General features: G+C 33.6%; 2 long non-coding RNA genes across 2 annotated transcripts in view; one reads left to right on the plus strand and one right to left on the minus strand.

The window, feature by feature from the left end:
* The window catches only part of LOC127859311 (uncharacterized), a 37,992-nt gene extending 33,241 nt beyond the window's left edge, over nucleotides 1-4,751 (minus strand). Inside the window, exon 1 of the long non-coding RNA XR_008039308.1 lies at nucleotides 4,634-4,751. This is a non-coding gene — a long non-coding RNA (uncharacterized LOC127859311). The remainder of the gene's footprint in view (nucleotides 1-4,633) is intronic.
* A 971-nt stretch (nucleotides 4,752-5,722) lies between these two features.
* LOC127860634 (uncharacterized) lies at nucleotides 5,723-9,715 on the plus strand. Its single transcript, XR_008039869.1, has 3 exons — nucleotides 5,723-5,980; nucleotides 7,110-7,448; nucleotides 7,961-9,715. It is a non-coding gene; the product is annotated as an uncharacterized LOC127860634 (long non-coding RNA).
* Nucleotides 9,716-10,209: the final 494 nt, after the last annotated feature.

Genomic DNA, 10,209 nt, shown 5'->3' on the forward strand with positions numbered 1-10,209 from the left:
GTTTCCTCACAAATATCATAAATAAAACGAAAATTTGCGAATCTGAAACAACTTTTTTTTTCAATTTACCCAAACGTGAAAAGTCCCCCTTTACAAGTTTTGTAAAATCATCTTTAAAGTATGTCGCCAAAACTAATGCGAAAGCGGTGATTATGGTTAATTTAACAACAGGTACCATCACGATAACTCATTAATTACCGGTTAGAACATTCAATCAATCATACGATAACTAATGATACATACGTCTCCTAAGATGCATATAACATTAGATTTTACAACGCATTATTTACACGAACTTCATATTTAATAGTTAATTACAACAATTTTGTTTATACCACATTTATATACATGTAGCGCCTTTCTCATACTCGAGATGTGCGTTCAAAGGCGCTTTACATTTTGTCCCTGATCACTGGGTCATAAGTCGTCCGTTAACATCTTGGCGCAGTATGCAGCCACGGCACATTGGCTTATTTCCCTCACAGGTACCCATTTATACACCTGGGTGGAGAGGAGAAGATGTGGGATAAATTTCTTGCTCAAGGAAAATCCAGTGGTCAGGGCGGGATTCGAACCCGGGACCTTTCGATCCCTAAGCCAGCGTCCTACCATTAGACCACTGCTCCCAACAAATCTAAATGATAAAAGAAAATTATATTACGTTTTAAAATTACGAATCAATTGATTACCTTATCGACCATTAGCATCTTTGACCGAAAGTAATATATATATATATATATATATATATATATATATATATATATATATATATATATATATATATATATATATATATATATATATATATATATATATATGAAAATATAATAACACAATTTTTAAATTTAATTTACAGGGCTTTATTATTTTTCTGTCGCAAATTCACACTATATAAAAAGCAAAGATATGCCCTGCAAAGGTTGTCGAAACGCATGCATTAATTAAGAAATAATTCATTCGTGTACGTTATAGTTTGTTGTCCAATAACCCACGGACGGAAGTTACATGCGTAGGGATTAAATCATGAGTGCAAATCTTACTTTTCTTTTGTACTATTTTATGTGAAGTTTCGCCCATAAAAATAACTTTCGGCTGTTCTTCGATCAGATCTCCGCCCTCAGTGACTTTCATTCATAAAATACCGGATTATTACGGTGGTGGAAAATGTATCGGCATGTTTTGTTTAGTTACAGCGAATTCAGTGTATAAGATCCGCCAATAATTTTCGAGAATAACACATAGACGATTTTCTTCTTTGTTATATGAAATTTGGCACGTGCCGTGTTAGAATTATGCTTCATTAGTTCTCCGTCGCAATCAAACCAATATAAATACCTGAGAAATGCAGTGTGAAGGTTATCGGACGCGTGCGGGAACCTGTTCAGACTTTTTGGACACAGATGAATAATACGGTTCACTGCGTATCTAATGCAATTCAGATCGGATAAGCACCCTCTAAGTGTTAATTTGACGACGATAGACATGGGTAAATTACTTATTTCGTGCAATTAAGAGCTGATAAGCACATGTGAATCTAAGCTGCGGAATAAAACAAATATAGAACTGCCAAGGCTGTCGGAACACATGCATATTGATAAGGCTGCATTAGTTTTTTGTCAAAATTAACCCCATTTAAGAACCTTCTAAGAGTGTTTAGACGTAGATGAGTATGTGCTCATATCGCATTTAATGCAATATAGCCCTTATAAACACTCTCTAGGTGTACTCGCAACGCAGATCGATAGGGGTGCATTAGTGATATAATATATTTTTATAATGCACAATATCGAATACCGGTAAGCATATGTCAATGACAACTGGGTGCAGATTTATAGGGTTTCATTAGTTCTCAATCGCAATTTACAAACATAACACTATTGTATGGATGAAGATGAATATAGTTTATTAAATCAAAAATTATACAATTATCAGGCGAATGATGTTTAAACATCATACAATTGACAGTTTAGTCGGCATCTAAATCTGTTCCAGATAATTCACATGCCAACAAACTGAACGTACTCAATTTCTGATGACGAATACACACTGGGATATACACTGGATTACAGGTCATACTAAACTAAATAGTTTCCCTATATAATTCAATGTAAAAGCGACAATTTTAAGCGAAAATAAATGCAACATTTTGCACATAGAGACCCCCATAACCTAACCTTTTCTTAAAGGCCATTCATAGCGGAATCGATTTATGCAATAAAAAAGATATGTCATGTTTAAACCAAAAAAGAACTTGACGCTAATCAAAATCGACTGTTTTGGCAACTTTTTTCCGGCCGTTTCTTAGTGGAATGTTACCTTTTTCAATGCAATGCTTTACTCTAGTCTCTAAGTTCATCATAGTTCAGGGATTCAGTGGTGAACACCTATTCATGCCCTTCCAATGTCTCCAAAAGATAAAACCAGAACATTAGTTTAAAGTGTAAAACATGCCTTCGAGTCAACTATGGTATTTTTTTTAGAGAATACAGCCCTTCATGAAACGATTATTTAGTATACTGTAACCTACAGTCTGCTCTATAGAATCTGTTTTGCACATCTGCATATAACATTAACCTGGTGCGTCACAGACTCTTACTTTCTTTTTTACTGGGAGTATACAAACCATGTAGATAAGAATGCTTGTCTTGTGTATATCCCTGACATTTATTAACATAATATAAACTAATATTTACAATTGTCACTGATTAAAAATGTATTTGAAATTGTAAGATATTGCTGGCTTTCTTGTAAGCCATTTGCAGGACTATTGTATGGCTGCTTTTTTTTTAGAATATTGGACTTATACATTGTTATACCTCGATTATATGTTGTTGTTGATGCTGCAGAAAGCACTTTTGTCAGTCTAACTGAAGGATGTTTCGATATGTTTTTAGAGTAAAGCCATGCAATTATCAATTCTTAGGTATGTTTCATTCTTTGTATGCTTCTTTGTATGGTATTTAGTCTCAAGTATGTGTAACATATACATAGCGTAAGAACTAATATAATTGCCCTTCAATATTTGAAATGCTAAGCTATTTAAACCTAGCTATGGTGTGTGCTATATTTCGTTGATAATTAGATTAATTTTTATTGCAACATTTGATTAGGAAATATAACAACAAAATATGTTATTTTTGTATCTTGTGATGTTATTTTACGTTCTTGTGATCAGTTGTTTTAGTTTTGTTTTGCTTGATTGATGATAAATCAGTGTGTTTTCCACCATTTTGGGAATGGGGCCGGTCCCTTTGGATTGGGAAAAATCGCGTCGTTTCGATTAATATTGGGAAATTAATGTTGTTCGTTGCATGCTTACAAATACTTAAAAATTGATAATAAAAGTGATTTCAATATAATATTTTCTAAGGTTTAACTTAAAGAGGTGGATTTGGAAATGAATGACCTGCTTAGAGTTGTTAAAGAAATATTTATTTTGTTGGGAACCTTCAATTTGGGAATTGCTCTTCCAATCAGGGAAAAAATATTCATTGGGAATGGGTACCCCTACCGGACCCATATTGAACATAATTCACTTATAATAGTTCACTGTTGTCTATAATGACGTATGCTTAATTAATTGTGATCTAATTGATTATATAAACATATATTAAACTGTATGCAAATCGTGTTGAGTTTTCAATAAATTATCTAAATAGATTGTTATCTTCTTGTTTTAATTAAGTTTCATATTAAATATTGATGATTAGATATGATCTGAAATTATATATATTTTTTATATCTCTGTTGGATCTATTGAAGACTTTAAACAAATAATTCACTTTGAAACAATACATATTTTTCTAAATTGCCTGTGGAGAAACCCACTAATGTGCTGCTAAAATAAAGCTGATCTATTGATAATCCTTTCACAATCACACAACATAGAAATTGATATTAATGGAATGAAATTACCATTGTTGAATAAAATGTGCTAGGTTAAAATGGTTAGTTGGTTTTTTCAGTCTAGAGCAGACTTTTCTATGTCTATTTTCACGGCTTTCAATATGTAAAATACTATATAAAACATAACATAATCACAGTTTATTTGAATATCAACTTTATATAATGTTTTAATCACAGTATACGAGTACACGTTTCAAGTTTTGACAGTTCATATAGCGTTTGAGACGCCCCTGAGTGGTTTTGATCACGTGGTCAATTATGGCTACAATTGATCCGTAAATGCATGAATTCCGCTGTGATAAAACGTGCCACAAAAGAAATTTTCTGCATTTTAAAACAAATATGTTTGCCTTAACAGTAAGCAAAAGTAATATGTTAATAAACGAATGTAATAAAAGTATCAAACATGTATTGCTTTTCACCAGCACAACTTTATTACGCTACTGATCCGGTAATGGTAACTCGAACTGAGAAGCAATAATACAACTCAAGAAGAACTAATCTTAATTTAATCTTGAATAGTGGAAGACTTACAGATTTACAAATAAATATTTACAAACCGATTTACAAAGTAATTTATGAAACTAAAAAACTTCCTAGGATAATAAATAGCAAAAATAGCAACTTTCGCGCGGAAAACATAAAAAGCGACATAACAAAATTAAGTTGTTTAATGGAAGTTAAAGCTTATTCTAACTTTAGTGGTCAATCAAAAATATTTACTTACTGAAAAGAGTTACATCATGGTTCTGTGTACTTGCTAAATTCACTATAGTTTTACTTGGTGTTGCGCTGACAATTATCCGTCATCTGAAACGAAGCGGTAGGCCTATAAACGATGTTCTGAATATCATATACATGTATATGGGTTGTCAGGCTGTGCACTGATAACGTCCATAAAGGCCGTGGTCCACGTTAAGTGTAAACAAGGTTTTTTTTAATTGGGTTTATATCCACAGGCACTCGACATTAGCTGGTACCTCCTCCCCCACCCCAAACCCAACTGCTATCTCCTCGTACCCCCCCCCCCCCAAAAAAAAAAATTCCATTTGTTAACACGTGTATCGTCCCTTTTAATTAAAACATCTAAATGTTTAAGTGACAAGATTGAAAAACATGCATGTGTAATACTTCAATATAATGTGTGTTCTTGGACATAACAACGAAAACTGCATTAAAATCGGTAATGTTTTGCCAAAATACTAGCGAGACGAGGGGAGGGGAGATTACTATCAAATCAGCCAATGCACAATTCGGACATATTCTAGTGGCGGGAAATTTCCCCAACATTTTATAGGCTGTTGAGAAAGGTCATTTAAGGTGAAAAGCTGGGTTAAACGGCTTTGCCGTAAAAAAGACACAGCACTGTGCAAATCAAATAGACATGAGTTCATTTTAATATTATGTACATTTTAAGTCAAAAGAAATGGATAAATTGTTCAAATGAAAATACGTTATAAATTAAAATATTTTGTTTCTGCTGTAAGGACATGAAAAAGTGCTTTCGTTGTACTCAATTTATAAAACTAATTTAATCATTCAAACTTGACAAACGGCCTTTAATACTGTAACATAGCTCGATACTTGAATTTACAACTCGAAGGCCCAGGATGGGGTTTTGCATAATTTACGTGTTTATAAAAAAATAAAACAATATGAAAGCGTACACACAATAACTTTTATTGTATACGGGGCATGTTGCAATTCAAAACGTGCGTTCTCAGATGAAAATATATACGTACAAAACGCATTCCAAATGACGATTTATTTACTATGGAATCTCAATAGTACCTCTATATTTATCAATGCGTCCAGGTTTTATCAATTGTCACATGCATCTCTTTCAGAAAATCGTTTTGAGAAAATCCAAATCTGCAAAGCATACACAGTTACATTGTACTCACTTAAAACGACAAACAGTGTAATTTAAGTTAAAAGGATATGTTAATGTGAAGGCCTACGTGCACGATTCAAAATGGCGTGTATTACGTGTAACATTGAAAAGTTAGGAAATGAATTTCCACCGTCAACTGTTACCGAAAATTGTTTTCATCCGATTTTGTGCTGCTTAAGAGTAAGTGTTTTTTTATTCGTTTTTTTTATTTCATGTACAATGTATTTATTTATTTATTTATTTATTTATTTATTTGTTTATTAATTAATTAATTTATTTATTTATTTATTTATTTAAATATTTGCCGGTTTAATTTCCTCGAAAGTTTTAGTACGTTAGTGCTGGAACTTAAGCCGTCTTCTCCTAAATCTTTTGGGGGGATTTCGCTGTAACTTTCACAGCAGTATGCAATGAATACGTGTATTGCGACGTGTACGAAGCCCCTACGAGTCTAAGGCTGCACTTTACGAGGACGCACAATGTATCCCAGCATCGTGCTAGACTCAAGAAAGTTGGGACGAATTTTGATGTATAGCTGCTATGTACAGTCGTTTATCTTTGTTAACTGAAATTCTCGATTTGGTATGGGCTAGTTTTGTTAAGGAAAACATCATTTTTCTCATATGGAGCACCAACCAAGCTCACATGCGCCGTGGGCGCGGTCGCTTAGGCAAGAAATGAAAGTACCTACACATGCACTTACCTGTCGGAACAACATGCAATTTCGTGTGTGTGCATTTTTAATATATAGGTCCATCACCGCCTTGGGTTTGTATTATGTTATTTGCTTTCATGTAATGAAATAACTATTTGATTTTTCCAAGTCAAATATATCGTAATTGTCTTTGCACAATGAGCTCACGATAGCATGACCAAATGGCAAGGGTAAATTAATGAGGATTTAAAAACAGATCATGTTCAACCTGACCATTCGAAACCTCGATATGCTTTCTATGCATGCTTATATCTTCCAGTTTGAGACAATACATTTATTTAAACTAGAGCGGATACCTATTTACAAATCGTAATTGAAAAATATGAAGTTTAAGATGAACTCTTGAACTTACTCATTACAATTTTCTATAATCGGAATGAACAGTGTTATGGTATATAAATGGCGGATAACTTAAAATTTATATATTTTACATCTATGTAGTTTAACAGATACTGCAATCCTCATCCGATGGCATTATATGCAAACATATCTGTCGGCGTAAATAAGTCCCAAAAACATAATCAAATGAACCAACAAAATTCACTGTTATATCTCTGTAGTACGATTGTTGTATTCCATATCAATTTCACACAGTGCACCATGAAAGCGGTAAAGGAAACCTCAAAATGCCCGCATCCTGACTGCAATCAGCCCGCCACACTGGCAGATCCAACATTGAAGTTTTTCCAAGCCATACTGGATGGCATGTTTAAGATGTACGATGTGACCGATGACTACATACCAACCACACCATCCGTTGTGTCAGGGTTGAAAAATGGACGGTTGACAATTTCGCTTCTAACAGGAGAAAGTTTTACGATTTACGAGTTCAATCCAAACATGGAAGTTCTGGAGCTTAAGTCGAACGTCCAGCAAAAACTGAAGCATGATGTGAACAAACAGAAACTGCTCTACAGGGATAAATAACTCACGGTATATTTATGTGAATTTGAAATCAAGTTCTTTTTTCTTCGGTATAAATGCTTTTCATTGAGTTTATTACTTTACGTCTCAAGAACATTTCCATATTATGTGTGTTTGTAAAGGGGCCTTTTCACGTTCTGGTAAATTAACAAAATTAAGCAAATGTGTTTCAGATTCGCAACTTTCGTTGTAGTTATGATATTTGTGAGGAAAAAGTAATACTGAACATTAACCATGCTCTAATATATCCGTTATAGGCATCTTTTGACGATTTTAAAACCTGAAGATTATAAAGCGTTGAAACGCGAAACTTTTGAATAATTTGGAGAGTTCTGTTGGTGTCGTTATATTTTATGACACTACGATGATTTCTTATATAAAGTATAAAGTCCCTTTAAATGCTGCGTGTTGGAAATGATACCTTACCTTTTAGAAGTAAAGTGAATTAGTAAAAACAGCAACTACTTCCTATACATGTTTGGTGGAAATGAAATCAATTTAATACATTTATTGTATTTCAGGACCATCTGGATAACGGTTCAAGGGCAAAACTCAGTCATTTCAGCATGCAACCAAACTCTACCATTATGCTCGTCGTGCTACTGCTTGCCATTCCTGAGCATTGCAATGAAGTTGTGTTCGATTTGTACTGGGGATATCCATCTAACGGTCGTGATTATCTGGACGCATCGTGTCTAATGTTCAATGGTCAACAATTTAACAATCTTTGTGATTATAGACATAGGAACCATTGCACAGCAATACGTCATTCTGGTGACGTCATGGATGATCTGAATAGAAAGGGTCACCATACGATGAATGTTACACTCAAGAATATGCCTTCTAACGTTACACATTTGTTCTTTACTCTAAGCGCGTGGTGTTCTCCGAACATCTCCAGATATCCGAACCCCAGTTTAAAGTTTTACGAGGCTTCCAACCCTGGAAAGGATCTTTGCAAGACCACATTCCAGCACGCTGGGTCATATCAGGCCGTCGTTATGTGTTCGCTGTCACGTGGCATGTACGGTAGATGGGAGATATTCGGGTCTGGAAAATGTTCAGCCGGCAATGCCAAGAATTATGAACCTTTGCAAACTACTATCCGATCATTGATTGCGCAAGTTTTTAATACTATCTGTAATTTGATTCGCATTCAAAACATACATCGTTGTATTGTCTGTATTCAATAAAAATAATCGAATTGTATTCAATTATAATAACCGAATTGTATTAATTTTAAATGACCGAATTTAATGAAAACCGAGTTATAAAGCAGAATTTAATTTTGACTAATTGTATTGTATTTTTTTTACTTGTCATTCACGATGATGCGTTTGATTCTATGGAGTAATATATTTTTGAACCAAATATGGAATTAACATGTTAGTGCGATAAATTCTTTTAAATTATGCTAGTTAATTACGTATGAAAAAAGGGATCTATTCGATGACATTTCTCCAGCTTAGAAAATACATACAATAACAAATATAACGCTGATCCTATTAATCTACTTAATATTTCATTTTAAAGGGCTTTGTCAAGCAAAACGAATACAAAATAAGAATTCGTGTGTTGGTATCGTTGATTAAGAAGCACAACAGCTTATACAAAGTTGTTTTGTGTTTTTATGTTGGGAGTTTCAAAGTTTATTGTCTAATCCATGACATGTACAATAAAATACATAAAATAACACAATTTACAAACATGCATGGTTTTACGACGCAGCATATACTTAGTCAATGGCAATTCAAGAACGCATCCTAGCACGCAGATCATTCTCATGCGCTCGTTGGGAAAATGACGGTAGATGGGAGATATTTCAGTCTGGTTAAAGGTCTAGCTGTGAATGTGAGAAATTATGAAACTTTGAAAACTACTTTACAATCATTTACAGAACAAGGGATCAGATTTATTATATCGGTAGAGCTTGTCATGCTACATGTACATGTAGCTTGCTTTAATTTACATCATATATATTAAAGAATATTGTTTTAAAGCGGTTTCAAAAGTGTAAATATGCGTAATTTACAACAAAACAGTGTTAATTTAATCATCTAGTTATACCAGTCATAATGCATAATTGCGTTTATTTTGGCTTTTTAAATAAATAAAGTATGTTAAATTTTAAAGAATACATGTATTTCGAATCTGGCAATGTAACTACTTATATATATGTGTTTTAGTAGTCAGATATTTGAATAATACACATGAACATGAATTTATACTGTATTAATAGGGTTTTATTGCTCTCAAAGAATAAAATTAATTTGACAGTATGTTGTTTTTGTAAATTGAAAATCTAATTCGAAATGAGTATTAAATAAGTCTGTTTAAGAGCATCCAAAAACCCGATCACTACGTGCCAAGGTCTTTACGACTTATATACGTGGACTGTGATGTTATCTTATTGTGTACTTCAAGTGCAACACTTCAGTGATACAATGTCGACAAACGTTCTTCGTATCTGGTTGGTTATCAACTTTGACGTCTGTGTCAATATTTCGATAACAGAGAAACAGATACCGGAGACCGGTTAGACATGATGAGTGGCTAAATTAGTTATCATACAGAACAAAAGATACCGATTCATATGACTTGAACTCAACTACGTAGATGTGTGCTCCCTGCTTGCAACATGTTCTGAATTATATCATTACATAGGAGAAATTTCACCTGTTTTCTGTTTTAGTTTAAATATCACCAACGTGCCTTTATCACACCGTTTGTTTGATAACCGCATTATTATAGCAGTTGGGTTAGCAGTGAC

Source organism: Dreissena polymorpha, chromosome 15 (genome assembly GCF_020536995.1).
Source record: "Dreissena polymorpha isolate Duluth1 chromosome 15, UMN_Dpol_1.0, whole genome shotgun sequence".
NCBI lineage: Eukaryota > Metazoa > Mollusca > Bivalvia > Myida > Dreissenidae > Dreissena > Dreissena polymorpha.